This window comes from Thunnus thynnus, chromosome 6, assembly GCF_963924715.1.
Source record: "Thunnus thynnus chromosome 6, fThuThy2.1, whole genome shotgun sequence".
Lineage (NCBI taxonomy): Eukaryota > Metazoa > Chordata > Actinopteri > Scombriformes > Scombridae > Thunnus > Thunnus thynnus.
In genome coordinates, this window is record NC_089522.1 from 34,143,638 (window position 1) to 34,161,994 (window position 18,357).

The window sequence follows — 18,357 nt, forward strand, 5'->3', positions numbered from 1 at the left end:
CAGCTCTAATCAGTCTGACCTCCGCCAGCATGCTGTAAAAGCACATACGGAGGCGGCTTTATGCCGACCATCTATTTATACATTGAATTAAAATGTGTTATGTCGGGATAGGGATCGTTATCAGGATATGAGATCTTGGTCATATCGCCCAGCCCTACCTGACAGTGCTGTCACCCACATGGAAAAAAACATTCTCAAGGGAACACCTGTCCTTGAGAGCACTGTGAACATAGCTGAAGTAGACAAAGTGCAAAGATTTATGATATGAAAATGAACAAGCAAAATATACATGTTAAAGATCAGTTCTCTAACTGGTTTAGAGTCTTGTAACCATAATTGCTTGTCAAACAATGTATGCAAGACTGAACTGATATTCTACCCCCTACACATCTTTACCAGTTATAGGCAAGTTGAATTTGCTCAACTGAATTGACCCGGATGTTTGTGGGCAGGATTGGATGCAGTAACAGTCAGAGATCATTTGAGCTTACATTGCCCTCTGGTGGTCAAGTAATGAACATGTTTTAGGAAGGCTGTCAAATAAGGTAGGAACACATATGATGCAAACTGAGAGCCAGAGAAATCATTACAAAACTATAGTAGTACAGTAGTAGCAACGTTATTAGTAGTTATAATAGTGTTAAAGCAGAGGGATAAATATCCATTATGCAAATAAAAAGTATAAAGTACTGTTGTGTCGAATTGTTGCAGAAAAATGTATCAGAGCAAAAAAAACCTCTCTCTTAATAAAAAGGGAGTCAGAGGTCCAAGTAGCAAAGTGTTCTTTAATGCCGGCAAAAAAGGGGAACGAGTAGCACTTTTTACAAAGTATCAAATCGCTCCAAAGGTTTTTCTCTGGGGCATTGTTTTTATGTCCTTGGGTCAGCTTAGGCCACACCTTATCATCCAGCCTCCCTAATTTTTGACCAATTATTATGTTACTTTTTCCCTCGTCACTCGTTGCTGGCAAAAACTCTTCAGACCATGTTTTGAGCTGTTTGTGGGCATATCTCGGCCCACATAATTCTTCCTGATTGTGTCCAATTTTTTATATATAAGTATTGGGAATCACTTTATACCATTATTGTCCAGTTGTCTTCTGGCCTCTTATTTTATTCTAGTTATTCTTAGTCATTTTACACCCTTATTTCTTGATCTCTTCCAGAGGGTATTTTTTCTAAAAGGTGAAGACTTTAATGCAGACCCAAGCAACATGACATGTAATACAAACACACTCAAATTTCTCCAGTGTATGATTATGATTCTTCTACTGTGCCTCTATATGTACAGTGTGATTAAATATGGTTCGTGAGATTATAACTACACCAATACAAATTGTATCCCACTAGCCCTTATTGCTTATAAACTTGTAAAATCAATCTGCATAGCTTAATATTGTCTTTAAGCACACCAATGACTTTTAATGAAACTACACCACATTTCCCCCCTTTGGGACTAAAAGTCCCATCGATAATGCTTGGTGATGATCAGGTCCCATTGCCAATCGATATTTATGTACACTGTATTTAGGTTCACAAACCATGTCATCTCTTAATAACAGGGATCCTGCAATATGGGGAATGGGTGACAAATACATCTAAGTCATAGGGGTTCAGGCACATTCATTTTGTTTCAGTATCATAAGTATTAGTAGTAGTCTTAGGTAGCAAGAAAACAAATTAAAAACAATCATTGGACAATACAGTAGTTAGTTGATTGTAGGACTAGATTTTGGTCCTTCCCATAATGAGGGTGGAGCGGGCAGCAGGTCAGTCTCCACTGAGTTGTCGTCAATTTCTCGTTTAGTAGTGGAGCTGACGCCCTTCCCCCCTTTGATGCCTTCTGATTCAGTGTATAAGTACTGCATGGGTTACGGCGGTTGTGGTTGCTGTTCCTGGCGGGTCCTGCTCCTCAAGAGCCATGGAGTTGATGGTGGCTTGTGGGGTGGTGGTGGTCTGCTCTCAGTCCAGGTGGGTCCTGTCGAAGGTGGCTGGAATGTCCAGGTATACACACCGGCCCAACCTGGAGCTGCATTTCCCCCTGGTGTTGGTCCTGTTGGCATGTGTAGGCCATCCTGGTAATCTGCATTGGATTGCCCATCCATGCCGTAATAGTACAGCCACTGTTCAGCCATGTCTACCTAGGGTGGAACATCACATAATGAGGATTGACACAGACTTCTGCCAGCTATTACTCCCTTTCCTCCTCTGCTTCAGCATCCATCTCCCTGTCAAGCTGCCATAACTCAAGCATTCTTTTATACTTCTGCTCGTATCTAGTTGATAGTCGTTCTAGTCCTGATCATGTTGACTGTATATTTAGTGGTAAGGGGAAAGTAGGGAAAATCAGGATAGCCGTAATATCTTGCTGTTGCCTGATTATATCCTGCTGTTACTAAATCGTATTCATATGTTAATGAGATTTTAGCACAGTCCTCCCCTACCACCTGATGGTCTTTTTGGTACTCCAATGGGCTCCTGGTTCCATGCTATGTATATGTTATCCTCCAATTTCCATGGAGTCTGAGCCGTTCGCCTAATTCTTTTGGTTGTTCTATTTTTTACTACCTGCTCACTAATTACAGTACCTTGTCCCGTTACCATAACTGGTGCGCATATCCCTGTCCACTTCCATTACATTCCATTAACGTTACTGTTACTTGTTGGTTGTCGTCACACAGCCAAAATATATCTGCTAGTGGTCTTGTGCCGTTGTCTAAGGATGGTAAGATGAACTGACTGTAGTACCTATTATTGTTCATAACAATCAGTGGTAGCCCTTGATCTATTATAACTTGTTCACATTGTATTGCTGCAGTGTTTGTAGTACTATATACAAAGTAAGGCATGCTGCTTGGTAGGTGTTTAACTCTCCCCTGTTCTGGCATACGCAGCCACCTATAATCTAGCCGTAGACCATCTTCTGATTCTACACTTAGCACTATTCCCAAGTTGCTAACATTATTCATCGTTGTCCCCTTTTGTTTCAATGCTACCTTTTCAGTTTGTTGCTGCAGCTTACCATTGAGCGCTACCATTTTCTTTTTCATTTCTTGTCCAATTGTTATACAGAAGGGATGTTTTATCTTTTTAGTTATTTTAGTTAAGGATGGTGTCCAGGTGTTTAGTTCATTATCTACTCGTTGAGGGCATATAGATGTATTTTTTGTCCAATCCATATTTGTTATACTCTCCCAACTTGCCATTACCGTTGCACAGTAAGCAAAGCAAGTGGATTTATTTGAACATGTTTCTTCTTTTATCCCTGGAATTGGTTTTATTTCTGGCAGTCTTTTTGAGTTATAGCATGTAATACAAGCGCGTTGGCTGACCTGTCTAGCAGAATATTTTACCAATTGATAAAACACATTGCTCTCCCATCCTAATACCTCCTCTTCATCACTTTGGTGCACTGTTTCCTGCAGGCTTCTAACTTTACTATCGTTCACATACACCCGAGTCAATTTGATCGCTTCTTCGGCATTCATTATGCGTTTGGACCTTATGTTCGTACACTGATTGTAATAGCATTGCACCCGTATTTGTACTATCCCCTCTGCCAGGCATTGTTTGTGGACTGCATATGTGTCTATTTTCACGTCTCCAGGTCCTAATGTTAGGGTTTGATTGTACTGGGCTGATCTTATGTATGTGAGTGCAATTACTTCTTCCTTCCATATCTTTCCCTCTAATTGCTGCTACTAGGCCTGTGGCTAGGGCGCATTCTTCCAACTGCTCTTCTTCTGACTTTGCTCTGTCTTTCTGTGCTACTATACCTAGTGAGTATTAAACCCATCCCCAAAATTACTAGTAGCAACGCTTTCCGTCTGTCACTCCCTGGACTTCTCTCATGCTTTTGTCTTCCGATTATAGTAACTCTGTAGGTTACATTGAATGGGAATGGCTCCGGCTGATACTTTCTCTCCTGATGAGACACCTGAAGTTTCCCTGACTTCTGTTGGATACTCATGACTCTGTCTGACTGGGGTTGAGCTACTACTCTGTGGCTCACCACTCGTTGACCCTCTAACTGTCTCTCCTCCCACTGCTTACTGACTCTCTACGTCTAGCAGCTAATCTTTGTGATCTTCTTTCTCCTTGAGGCCCGCACTGCTGTCTCTCCTCTTGTCGGGAGGCGTTGCCGTCCCGTTCTGGTTCTTGTCGGCTTCGTGCTCTGCAGCAATGGTTGAGATGAAACCAAAATCCCTTACCCTCTACTTTTAGTGCAGTTGGGGTGGCTAGGATCACCTTAAAAGGTCCTTCTCGCCTTGGCTGATCCCACTTTCGTTTGAGTACTTTTACGTAGACCCAATCACCAGGCTCGACTGTCTTCAGTTGTTCTGGGATTTCCACGTCCTTGCTCTCAGCCACAGTTTTTATCTGTTGAAACACAACCTTGTGTATTTGGGTTAGATGTTGCAGATAACATGTTAGTTCTCTTTCACATTGTTCAAGGGGTGGCCCTTCATATGGCCCCCCTACGATAGGGAACCGGCATCGGTCTCCCTGTAAGCGCTTCATGCGGTGTTAGATGCGTTAGTCTGTTAGCTTGTATTCGCATAGACATTAATGCCAATGGCAAAGCATCCACCCAGTTAACCTTGTACTGGCTATCTGCCATAATTTTCCTAAGCTTCATCTTTAAGGTACCATTTGCCCTTTCCACAGCCCCCTGAGACTGTGGATGGTACACACACCCAAACTTTTGTTTGATCCCTAACATCTTTAAGGCTATTTTGAGTGTCTCTGCTACAAATGACGGCCCGTTATCAGAACTGATAGTATCTGGCATTCCAAATCTCGGAAAAACCTCTTTGCACAAGAATTTAGCTACTGATCTACAGTCCGGACCTTTCGTCGGGATCGTTTCTATCCATCTGCTGAATCTGTCAATTACCACCAGGATGTATCTGAACCCTTTTACTCGTTCTGTCATATCTATGAAATCTAACATTAAGTGGCGAAACGGTCCTTCTGGTGGCGGGATGTGTGCTATTGGTGCTGAAAATGCTTTCCTTACATTATGCTGTCCACACACCTCACATTCATGCAATGTTCTATCCACCATAGCCGCTAAATATGGTGACCACCATACCTTCTGAAGCCTTCTCAATACCTCTCCCCTTGCACAATGGTCCCGGCCGTGAGCATCACGAATTGCGATTTGTATCAGTGATGTGGGGAGAACAAAGTGGCCTTGTGCACTGCGCCATAGCCCCTGTGAGGGACCCTCATCTGTTGTTTTAACCGCCCCCCTTTGAAGCCATACAGAGTGTGCATATGGACCTGACTGCTGTTGTGCTGCAATAAGGGATGCTAAGTTTGTTAAGGGTTCACAATCTTCTGCCACTAGCTGTGGTCCCATACATGTGGATGTAGCTATACGTTTTGCAGCCTCGTCTGCCAAGTTGTTACCCTTGGCAATCAATGAGTTTGTTTTTTGGTGTGCTGCACATTTGATGATGGCTAGTGCCTTAGGGTGATGTATAGCTTCCAGCAGAGCTGATATAGCCTCCCCATGGATTACTGGGGAGCCATCTGCTCTCAAAAAACCTCTTTGTTTCCAAATAACTCCATGAACATGGCATACTGCGTATGCATACTGTGAGTCTGTATAAACATTCAGCGTTTTGTCTGCAGCCAAATGACATGCCGCAGTCAAAGCCTTAATTTCTGCCAATTGTGCTGAACAAGGCTGAGGCAATTTCAATGTTTGTACTTCCGTAAAGGTATCATCGGGATGCAACTGTATTATAGCATATCCAGCGTGATTTCCTGTAGCATCCCTGAAACAAGAACCGTCTACAAAAAGTGTAAGTTCTGCAATTATAGGCTGGTTATGCAGGTCCTGACGAGGACGTAGGAACACATCTGTAGACTGGACGCAATCATGTGGTGTGCCTTCTATAGGCAGCATCATGCGTGTGGCTGGGTTAACTATAGTGCATCGTTGAACTGTGAGTTCAGGGGCTGAGAGGATTACCTCATAGCCTGTTCGTCTTGCTTGTGTTAACACAAATCTGGGGCTCGTGATCAAAGCGTGCAGCTGATGAGATGTGTACAAAATGGTTGGATGGCCCATTGTGATTGCTGATGCCTTCTGAAAGGCAAAGGCAGCTGCTGCTAGCCCCTGATAGCAGGGTGGCAGACCTGTTTCAATGTTGTCCAATTTGGTACTATAGTATGCTAGTGGTTGCTTACCTGTTGGCGTATCCTGCATTAGTACCGCACATGCATAGCCTGCTTTTTCTGCAACATATAAATGAAAAACATTAGCATAGTTAGGATTACCTAACACTGGTGCTTGTTGCAGGTCATGTTTAAAGCCAAAAATGCGCCCTCAGCTTCAGCAGTCCATTGCAACTCAGCTGAGCCATTTGTTTGTCCTGCAGCACGGATTAGGCCACGTAGTGGGGCTGTTTTTATAGCATAATCACAGATCCATGGTCGACTAAATCCAGTCATTCCCAGGAATGACACCATGTGGCCCACTGTCTGAGGTTTTGGAGCTTTTGATACTGCCTCGATTTGTGAGGGAGCGATTGCTCGTTTATTGCCACATAACTGTCTTCCTAAATACTCTACCTGTGTTTGGCAAAACTGCAATTTGTCTTTGCTTACCTTATGTCCCCCTCTTGCTAGAGCCTGTAGAACTGAGAGTGAGTCCTGTACACATTGTTCTTTTGTTAGACTACAAACCAGCAGATCATCTACATACTGTAGCACTGTGCTAGTGACGTTTAGATGTTGCAAATCATTGGCTAGAACTCTGTTAAAAATTGATGGGCTGTCCACGTAGCCTTGCGCAAGACGTGTATAAGTGTACTGCTGGTTTTTATATGTAAAGGCAAACAAGTATTGTGAGTCTAGATGCAATGGTACACTAAAGAATGCTGAACATAGATCAATGACTGTGTACCAGCAGGCATCATGAGGAATATTAGATAACAGAGTGTGTGGGTCTGGGACCACTGGCGTTTCTGCATCTACAATAGCGTTAATGGCACGCAAATCATGTACCAATCGATAATCATTTGAGTGTGGTTTCTTGATAGAAAAAATTGGTGTGTTGCACGGACTTTTTGTTGGTTTTAGCACGCCTGCTGCTACCAAGCCCTTGATGGTGGGTTCTATACCTGCTATTTGATGGGGCTTTAACGGGTATTGTTTTTTATACGGCAGTATGATGCCCTGTTTTGTTTTAATTTGGACCGGCTGCGCTGACCTAACCAGCCCTACATCTGTTTTATGTTGTGACCACAGCCCCTGTAGTAATAGCTCTGTAGTAATAGCACACTGTGTTCTTCTGAGAGTGGCGCTTGAGTAGGAGATCTCTGGCTGAGCAACACTTGGATCCCAGTGCCTTCATCATACGTTCGTAGGGATATTTTCAGATATTGTCCACTGGCAGAGGACTGCACATGTTTTTTTTTTTTGAGTTGGTTTCCATGTTGTTATTTGTAAGGCTTTCTTCACCATAGGTCCCATGTCCTTAGCCTTTTTTCCAACTGCAACCATGAGAGTGACATGTGGGGTGGAGTTGGCCACTTGGAACCAATGGCGCAATTTTGGTGGCAGGATGACTGCTGCTGCAGCTCCTTGTGGTCCTACATAGAGGTCCTGACATACCATGGAGAATATTTTTCCACCCACCAGCTCTTTCCAACATTCTCTGTAATCCGTGTGTTGTTGGGTTTCATCATACAGCATAGTACAGTGCAGTGGCGGTTGTGGTTCAGATGCAGAGGGCAGCTCTCTTTGTACCCACGCTTTCCAGGTGTTCCACTGGTGTATTAGCTCTGAGTTGGGCGGCCATTGTATCCAATATACTACAGGCTGAACATGAGTGGTTAGTTTTTCAAATTCTTTTAGCCCTTGGACTGTCATCATGCTTGAAACGCTGTCTTTTAAGTCCAATTTGAGACCTGTATGGGTGCAGGTAATAGTTGCCTTTAGTGGGCACAGGATGTCTCGTCCCAATAGGTTGATAGGGGTGTTTTCTGAATAGAGTAGGGGTGCCGTTATTGATTTTCCTGATACTATCATATGCACCGGTCGTGTCAAGGGAATTATTTGGGTTGTCCCAGAGAAGCCTACAGTCTGGATGGATTGTCCTGAGAGGGGAAATGAGGAACCTTCGCTGCCTATACAGGAGTATGTGGCTCCTGTGTCCACCATAAAGGTGTATTTTCGACTCTGTATTTCAACGGCAATAGTGGGTTCTTCTTGTGGTTGTGTTGAGATGACCGGTGTCATGTGTGTCCCCTCTGGCTTCTCTAGGCGCCCCTATTGCCAATCTTTGGCTGGCCCCACCCATGGATTGGTGGGGCAGTCCCTTCGGCGGTGTCCTTTCTGGTCGCACCCCCAACACAACATTTCCTCATCTTGGTTTGAGTTGGACTGGTTTTGGGACTGTGTTTGTCTGTTCATCTGTGGATTTTGTCCTCTTCCTCTCCCAGGGCGATAGTTTCCTCCCCTTGACCTCGGCTGTCCTCTATAGGGGGGCCCTTGATTTACCTGAGGCTGGTTAACATGCACATGAATAGGTGGTAGGGAAGCAGGTGGCGTCACGGGTGTGACTTCAGGCTGTGCTTGGGGCTGTTTGGGTGTCTGGGGTGTTGCAGACTGTGGAGCTAGAGGTTGCTCCACTGCCACTACTGGAGCCTATATTTTTGTTTTTTCCTTTTTTTGTTTGGAGTGTAGATCATTCAATTGGAGCTGGGTGAGCTTACTAGCCAGGTTTTTATTTACCTCCGCTTCTTTCTGTTTTTCTTTTCTCACATTTTCCACATGATGTACAAGATGTTCAGAAAACAGAGGCCAGTCCATTTTCATCAGCCCCACTACATTATCCAAGCGCTTTTGCACTTCTTGAGGCATGGCTTTCTTTGCCATGACCTTGAACAGGCTTTCAGTTGTGCTGTTCTCGTTCCATGCTCCACCAGTTTCCTCCCTCCATTTATTTTGAAAAGACCTTAGGAATTTTGCAGGACACTCTTCATCCCTTAGTCTTTCTCCCTCCAATTTGGATGGGTCCATCTTTTCAGGGTATTGTTTCCTCAGCTGGGCCCATATTCGGCTCCGATATCCATTAAATCCTAATGGATCGTGGCTATTTCCTAGCAGCACCGCCGGCATGTGTGCTCCCTTAAAAACTTCTTCTGTAGCAGCAGTTCCTGCCATGTGCATGAGCAATGCTTTGATGTCACCCAAAGCCAAGGTGACTCCTGCTGTGCTTTCTTCTAATGCTGTGATCCACTTATTAGCTCCCTCATTCAAGTCTGGCAGTCTTCCTGCTAGACCAATCATGTCACAGAAGGACCACGGAGTATATTGAGGAATCTGGTTTTGGCCCTTGGTCACTAATGGCATCTGGCGAAGGGGTGTCTGTTGAGCGTTTGGTCCTGTAGTTTTTCCATTTCGGAGTTGCATATCTAGGGGGCTGAAAGAGGCTTCTGGCCTGGTTGTCCATTCTGCCAATTCTATTGATTCCCCTTGTAATACTCTTGAATGTCTTTGCATCTCTTCCAGTTGTTCCATCTCCTCCAGATGTTCCAGCACCAGCCATTTTTTCTCCAAATTTTTTAGCATTTCTCGTTCTCTCTGCTCTTTCTGCAGACGCTCCTCTAGACGTTCTTTTGCTCTCATAAACTCCTCACGTAATATTGCTCAGCGTCTTTTTCCCTCCACTTCATCCTCTACTGTGTGAGCTTCTCTTGGTGGTGGGAGCTGAGTCCCCTCACATCTTGGGAGGAAATGAGCGCGGGGTGTCATTATATCGTCAGTTCGGTATCGTCGTTCTGTATACTGTGACCCCTTCTGGCTGCATCCCTCCTTTTTCTGGCTCTGCACAGGTAAGACATGTCGTCTCTCTGATCCACAGGCTGTCATTTCCTTGTCGTTATATGTTGTTTTGGCTTTGTTTGGATCTAATTTGTCCACCTGGGAGCGTGTCTTCTGTCCATAAGCCTCACAGGCATCGAGATATGCTGTCCTGGCTTTATCTTTATCTAATTCATCCTCCAGGGTGCGTGTAGCTTGCCTGTAAGTCTCATAGGCGTCATCGGACCGCACACCTCCTCTTTCTTCCTCACAGAGAGGGGTGGCAGCTGATACCCTTGATGACTCATTGCGTGCTGGAAGATCTTGTGTGTCCCAGTTCAATGTGAATCGTCCAGTGATTTCTCCCTCTGCTATAGCTTCTCGTCCCACCAGTGGGCACTGTTTTACTCGTACAGCCTCTTGCTGGGGGGAATATGGAGGTGGCTGGCTTGTTTCCATCGGAGCTGAGGGGGTAATTTGCTGCTCTGCCTTCTTTTTCTTGCTCTTTAAAGCGGGCATCTGTTTTATGTCCAATATATGTTGCTTAGCAGTGTCTCTAAACCATCTGAGCACTTCACGTTCTCTGGCGCGCTTTCCTTCCCTGCTGTTGCTGGTGTCTTTTGCCTTGTAATGTTTGATGTTAGCTTCTACTTCTTTACAGCAGGCCACATCGAAAGTCCCCTTCTCAGGCCACTGAAGGATGCCTGTTGTTCGCTTATGCCACGTCTCCATACAATGTCTTATTTGTTTGACCTGGTCTGGATGCTGTCTTATTACTAACTCTACTGGGGTTAGCAGCCCTTCCTGTTTTGTTATTTTAGCTCCCATCACTCCTTGTTTAGCACTGTCTTCTTTTCTGGTGATTTCTGGCTGTCCGTCTTCCCTTGTTAGTATTAAAACTAATATTTTGCCTACTGTAGTAGCCTGTTTTAACTTTGGTACTAACTCTGGGTTGTACTTTAAGAACTCACTCCCGTCTTCGGCTCGGGTTTTTTCGAGATACCCAAATTTACCTGTCTCCCACTCTACGTTCCTGGGAACAATCCAAATCTGCAGCCGCGGATCTACTGCCCCTCTATGTCTCCCTGCGATTGCTAAATTTTCAGGGATTCCTAAAAAAAGGGCGCAAAGGAAGAATAGCTACACCTTTGGGGTATAGGCAAAGATTTTCCAATATTGCAGCTAGGGTGAATGGCACCCATAAACTGCGTATCACGTCTTCCCAAGGTACTGCTGGGAACTCTTCTTTTGTTTGATTCAAATTTATGATCTTTGTCAGTTGCCACAATTTCTGGTTAATTTCTTGTTCAGTCTGCCAGTGTTCCACGCCGTCCTCGTCAAAATATGTGTGTTCCAGCCAAAAATGTGTTTTTATGCCTTTAGTTTCCACATTTCCCTTATTCAAAAAATGACTGGGGGCCTGTATTTCATTATCACTATTACTTTCTTCTCTTTGTTGATCCATTCACTATTTTTACACTCTATTCTATTTGTTTAATGTTATTCTTGAGTTTGTGTATGTTCATACACTTTCTCTGCACCTGTGTATGTGGGAATGTGTGTATATGTTTGACACGATCATCCACTTTCTCCTGCACTTGTGTATGTGGGAATATGTGTGTGTGTGCGTGAGTGTGAGTGCGTGTAGGTGTATAAGCGTATGTGTGTGTGTGTGTAAGCGTGTGTGTGTGTGTATGTGTGCAAGAGTGTGTGTGTGTGTATGTGTGTGTATGTGTGTAAGCGTATGTGTGTGTGTGTATGTGTGTAAGCGTATGTGTGTGTGTGTATGTGTGTATGTGTGTGTATGTGTATGTGTGTAAGCGTGTGTGTGTGTGTGTGTGTATGTGTGTAAGAATGTGTGTGTGTGTATGTGTGTGTATGTGTGTGTATGTGTATGTGTGTAAGCGTGTGTGTGTGTGTGTGTGTATGTGTGTAAGAATGTGTGTGTGTGTATGTGTGTGTATGTGTGTAAGCGTATGTGTGTGTGTGTGTGTGCTCTGCACTCCTTATCTACACCTGCTCTGGCTTCGCGCCCAGATTTATGCACAGGCCTGCCTTGGCACAATGCCCAGGCTTACTATCTGTTGTCTTTGGGACTTCTAGCTCTTCACTTCTCCCTCCTTTTTTCCTCTCCCTTATACACTAGAAAGGGGCCTCTTTTTTTTTTTTATAATCCTTTCATACATGTATATTATATTTTTGTACACTACTTCATACTAACTTTAACAGAATTATCACCTCTTCTAGGTGATGTAAAAGATAAGCCTTTATCCTGAGGCTTAAAAATTAGCTCGTTTTACCCTTAAAACGCTAATTTCTGTTTCTCGAGATATATTCTTGTTCATCTATGCAGACCTCCCCTCTTTGGGAGCGGTATCATGAACTTTAAGATAAGCCTTTATCCTGAGGCTTAAAAATTAGCTCGTTTTACCCTTAAAACGCTAATTTCTGTTTCTCGAGATATATTTTGTTCACCCATGCAGACCCCCCACTCTTTGGGAGCGGTATCATGAACTTTAAGATAAGCCTTTATCCTGAGGCTTAAAAATTAGCTCGTTTTACCCTTAAAACGCTAATTTCTGTTTCTCGAGATATATTTTGTTCACCCATGCAGACCCCCCACTCTTTGGGAGCGGTATCGTGAACTTTAAGATAAGCCTTTATCCTGAGGCTTAAAAATCAGCTCGTTTTACCCTTAAAACGCTAATTTCTGTTTCTCGAGATATATTTTGTTCATCTATGCAGACCTCCCCTCTTTGGGAGCGGTATCATGAACTTTAAGATAAGCCTTTATCCTGAGGCTTAAAAATTAGCTCGTTTTACCCTTAAAACGCTAATTTCTGTTTCTCGAGATATATTTTGTTCACCCATGCAGACCCCCCACTCTTTGGGAGCGGTATCGTGAACTTTAAGATAAGCCTTTATCCTGAGGCTTAAAAATTAGCTCGTTTTACCCTTAAAACGCTAATTTCTGTTTCTCGAGATATATTTTGTTCACCCATGCAGACCCCCCACTCTTTGGGAGCGGTATCGTGAACTTTAAGATAAGCCTTTATCCTGAGGCTTAAAAATCAGCTCGTTTTACCCTTAAAACGCTAATTTCTGTTTCTCGAGATATATTTTGTTCACCCATGCAGACCCCCCACTCTTTGGGAGCGGTATCGTGAACTTTAAGGTACGCCCTTATCCTAGAGGCGTAAAAATTAGCTCGTTTTACCCTCAAAACGCTAATTTCTGTTTCTCGAGATATATTTTGTTCACCCATGCAGACCCCCCACTCTTTGGGAGCGGTATCGTGAACTTTAAGGTACGCCTTTATCCTGAGGCAACCTTTGACCTTTAACTCTAAGCGCTTACAAAAACTCACACTTATGTTTGTTTTGATTAGGTATGGCAGTCTAATTTAAGAAAACCTCAACCTTTGATCTGTTGGGCTGATTGGCATGGAATTTCACTCTACCAGATTCAACTTAATGAATGTTCCAGGATGAAGATAACATGCCGCACAACCCAACGCTCAAAAAAAAAAAAAATTATTTATTTATTTATTTATTTATCACCCGTCATTTATCACCCGTCGGTGAGTCACATCGCACTCCAGTCAGCCAGATCCAATTTAATGGATGGTCCAGGATGGAAATGCGATGCAACCCCCAACTTGGCGCCCTTTTTTTTTTTTTTTTTTTTTCAAGCATCGGGTGTCAGGGAAATTCTGCTCTGATCTTTCTAGCTATCCCTGGTTTATTGCCAACCTAATCAACCCTCCCGCAAAAACCACAGTTGCTAACATCCAAACAACTATACATACATTAAATATGATCTCATCACATTCATTCTTTTCCGCACCATGGTTTTGCTGAGGCATAGCAAACACAAACATCAAAAGACAGACAAAACACTTAACACATATTACACCAGCTACTTGGCCTCTTATAATTTGCTTAAATTTAGACAGGTTAGGTTCAGAGGAATAGATCATTTACCTGGGCGGATCACATCTCCCACACAGACACCACTATTAATTGGCAGATATAAAAAAGGCTCTGCTTACCTCAAGAATTTGGTGGCCCGTGGGTCTTTAGGGAGGTGAGAGTGCCGCCCCGGCGAAGGATCTAACTTCCTCCTGGCTGGCTCGCCATTTGTTGTGTCGAATTGTTGCAGAAAAATGTATCAGAGCAAAAAAAACCTCTCTCTTAATAAAAAGGGAGTCAGAGGTCCAAGTAGCAAAGTGTTCTTTAATGCCGGCAAAAAAGGGGAACGAGTAGCACTTTTTACAAAGTATCAAATCGCTCCAAAGGTTTTTCTCTGGGGCATTGTTTTTATGTCCTTGGGTCAGCTTAGGCCACACCTTATCATCCAGCCTCCCTAATTTTTGACCAATTATTATGTTACTTTTTCCCTCGTCACTCGTTGCTGGCAAAAACTCTTCAGACCATGTTTTGAGCTGTTTGTGGGCATATCTCGGCCCACATAATTCTTCCTGATTGTGTCCAATTTTTTATATATAAGTATTGGGAATCACTTTATACCATTATTGTCCAGTTGTCTTCTGGCCTCTTATTTTATTCTAGTTATTCTTAGTCATTTTACACCCTTATTTCTTGATCTCTTCCAGAGGGTATTTTTTCTAAAAGGTGAAGACTTTAATGCAGACCCAAGCAACATGACATGTAATACAAACACACTCAAATTTCTCCAGTGTATGATTATGATTCTTCTACTGTGCCTCTATATGTACAGTGTGATTAAATATGGTTCGTGAGATTATAACTACACCAATACAAATTGTATCCCACTAGCCCTTATTGCTTATAAACTTGTAAAATCAATCTGCATAGCTTAATATTGTCTTTAAGCACACCAATGACTTTTAATGAAACTACACCACAGTACCTATATTGGTGGCACATTGAATACTGCACATTAATTAAAAGTTTCTTTGTAAATATGCTAGATACCTGGCTGCCTGTAGATTCAATGGGAGGTACATGCCAAAGGGAAAAAAAAACATTATATGGTAGCATTCATTCATACGTATGCCGAGTTTAGAGTTTCAATAACGGAGCGATTAAAGGAGGAGAAAGTAAATGAAAGAAAATAGCAACAGCAATAGTGAAACACTGATGATAGTGTATGGCATGTCCAGATAATCATAGTCCATAAAACAATGGAGGTGTGGATTATAGTAGAAGGTCTCAAACTCAAAATGATATACCAGTCTGTGATGCCACCAGTCTGGGAGTGGACGATAGGGTGACGTTAACGTTATGATAATCCCATATTCAAATCAGTTATAGGACATTACTACTTATAAGACCAGGTTTATTATTGAAATGAATACAACTGCTACAAACCTGACTTGTGTTGTAGTAAACCTGAGTCTGTATAAACAGGTGCATTTGTTGTCACTGAGCCTCCATGCCAGAAGCTTGGAGAGTGTGTGCTGTAGGGACGTCAATCAGGTACATTTTTCCAAGACATTTTAAAAGATACTGGGACAGAGTGTATAAAGTTATAACGGTTTTAAGTTTTAAAAGTGTCTATTGTTTTATCAAATAACATGTCTTCTCAAGGCAGTTATTGGTCAGTGTGTCTCTACTTTGGTGTAAATGAGGTCATGACCAAGTGTGCAGAGTTGGAGGAAGAGATACAATGCATGACAGTCCACACTGGACTAGATGGAGTGTGCCTCCATCCACCTGGGTCCTGCAGGCTGCATCCAACAGCTACAGGCAGGACTATAGTGAACTGGAAGCACAACAACATCTATAAACATGTCCGGGTGGTAATATCATCATGTGTGGTGCTGAGAATAAGGCAGAAGTTTCCTGATCCATCCCATGACTACATTGGTTTTCATTATCCACAAATATAGTTTCAATAGGACAATAAAGTGGTTCACTTGTGAAAATGTTTATGGAACATTTTCTGTCTCATTACCTTCTAAAAATGCCTTGGCAAAATGAATAAAAGAAAAGGTTAGTTACATTATGAATAATTCATAAAATAGTTAATTGTCTATTCTGTATAGCTGTAGTAATGTATGCAATAGCTTATATTTTGTTTCAGAATGAATGCTCATGCAGATACTGAATGTTTGTATACTTTTATTTTATAACACTACTTTTCTAACTTTCAGGGCCAAAGATTAACATCTTCAACATGAACCAGTTTTACCAAAATAAACAATATAAGAACAACTATAGGATCTAAGTAAAAAGAAAAAAGTCCCAGTGTTTGATCAAATTCATGTTAAATAGAGCAGGTCTAGACCATAGTCTTTAATTTACAGAGACCCAACATCCCTCCATGAGCTGCACTTGGTGACAGCAGCAAGTAAAAAGTCCCTTTAATGGGAAGAAACCTTAAACAGAACTGGACTCTAGGTGGACGCCATCTGCCTCGACCTGTTGGGTTGAGAGAAAGAGGGACAGAGAGAAACACTGTTGTTGTTGTTGTCTTTTAGAAATAAAACTGTATTCGTGTAATGTATTTCCTCATTAGCTACCTAGCATTTATACCAGCCTCTTGTCTATTGTGCTTGTAATCATGTTCCAACCCTCTGAGCTGATTATCTGCCTGTCTGTCTGCTCCCAGTCTGGATTTTGTTTGATGATTCCACTTTTTCATCAAGCTAATTCTTCAGTATTTGTGCTGCTGACATGTTTGATCTGATCTTTCTTCATGATACAGACCCCTGGGCCGTTACTAATGAATGATTTGAATCTAGTGAAGTTTGACCATGTTCTGTTTATGGAAACAGCCTGTGAAACGCTGCTGAATGTGCTGCTGATGTTTATCTGATGACCTTAAAACACAGAGTGAAACCACAGAGGTGTGAATATGTGTCATCAATGTGTGAAATACTAATGAAAGGAAGCTAAAACACTATTTTAAGACTACATGTCTTCAACTGATCTGAATCGTTTTCTCAACATCAAATCAACATTAAATTAAAAGTGACTGAAACTGTGAACATTCACTTTACTTTTAACTTTACTTCCTTTAGCTTAAAATAAAAGAGTTATGATTTAAACCTGACATCAGTCAAATTGATTTTAGAGTTTCATCACAGTTACAGAGTCAAAGCAGCTTCATCATGAAACTGCTGATGTTTAAAACAGATAGCGAGAGTGAGAGGAAGAAAACATTTAATTAGTTCAGCTTAACAAAACATGAACCATCCATCATGAATAGTTGTTGCTCATTAATGTGTTTGATATTAGAAAGTATGAAATATTCACTAAATGTTTATATGGTGCTCATAGATCCTAAATGGAGCTGGTTAAAGTAAAGTGTCCTTATCTTCAGTCAGAGTTGAAATGATAATTTATTATTTTATTATTCTGAAATATTATATTATTAATTATTATATATCATTATATAAGAGCCTTCACAGCAGTTTTGATCATGAATCTAAATCAGGTTTGATATAAACTATGTAATACAGAATGAGGCCCACCTCTCACGTTGACAACCTCTGGTCTGGAGGATGAAGTGCTGCTGATTGTAAATCACTCCCTGCTGACTGGTAGTTTCCCCCTGCCACTGAAAACTGATAGTAACCTGGATCCTTTAGTGCTAAATGAGTTCAGGCCAATTTCAAATCTTTCTTTAAGTAAAATTCTTGAGAAATTAGTATTTAAACAGCTAAATGATCACATAAATTTCAGCTGTATATTTGGGAAGTTATAATCTGGCTTTCATCCTCACCACACAGCACTGAGACAGCACTAGTTAATGATTTAAATGACCTGAGAATAAACATGGATGACAAGAAACTTTCAATATTAGTTCTTTTAGACTGAAGCACTGCTTTTGATACAGTTGATCATGAAATCCTTATTAACAGTCTACAGAAGTGTGTTGGCCTCTCTGGCTCAGTTTTAGATTGGTTTAGGACTCATCTGTCCAGCTGAGACTGTTTTGAACTGCCTTTTAAAACTGCCTTTTATCCCCATATTGTTCAAGTGAAACTGTTTCTCTCCCAGGCAGATACTGAGACACTTATCTAAGCTTTTATCACTAGCTGGCTTGATTACTGCAATGATCTCATTTCTGGTCTACCTAAGAAAGTTATAAATAAACTGCAGATCATTCAGAATGCAGCAGCATGTGTACTGACTAAGACCTGAAGGAGAGCACGCATCTCACCCGTCCTAATGTCCCTTCATTGGTTGTCAGTTTTAGAGTCAATTTTAAGATCCTTTTATTGGTGTTGAAATCATTCAGTGACAGTGTTGTAGTACTCGAGTTCAGGACTCAGACTTGAACTCGAGCATTGACTGCATTCGGACTCGGAAGTTGAAGATGAGGAACTTGAACTTGTTAATTGATAAAGAAGTCATATATATCTGATTTTTTGCTGTCAAATATTCCGCACATAGCCTCACTATGGTTCACATCACGCACACAGCAGCAGCTGCGGCACAGACAGCAACAACCACACATGTCGTTGGTATGGAAGTTCTTTAGCGTGAGTGAAGAAGACACAAAGCTCGCAATCTGTAATACCTTTAAGTCCGAAAAAAAAGAA

At 42.0% G+C, this 18,357-nt stretch overlaps 1 long non-coding RNA gene across 2 annotated transcripts; it reads right to left on the reverse strand.

Moving 5' to 3' along the window:
* Positions 1-765: 765 nt before the first annotated feature.
* LOC137185189 (uncharacterized) lies at positions 766-14,708 on the reverse strand. Of its 2 annotated transcripts, none has more exons than XR_010928803.1 (2): positions 13,873-14,708; positions 766-4,379 (listed from the first exon to the last, which is right to left on the reverse strand). It is a non-coding gene; the product is annotated as an uncharacterized lncRNA (long non-coding RNA). The 2 variants fall into 2 exon arrangements; XR_010928802.1 differs by having other exon boundaries at positions 766-4,394.
* Between the last annotated feature and the right edge of the window lie 3,649 nt (positions 14,709-18,357).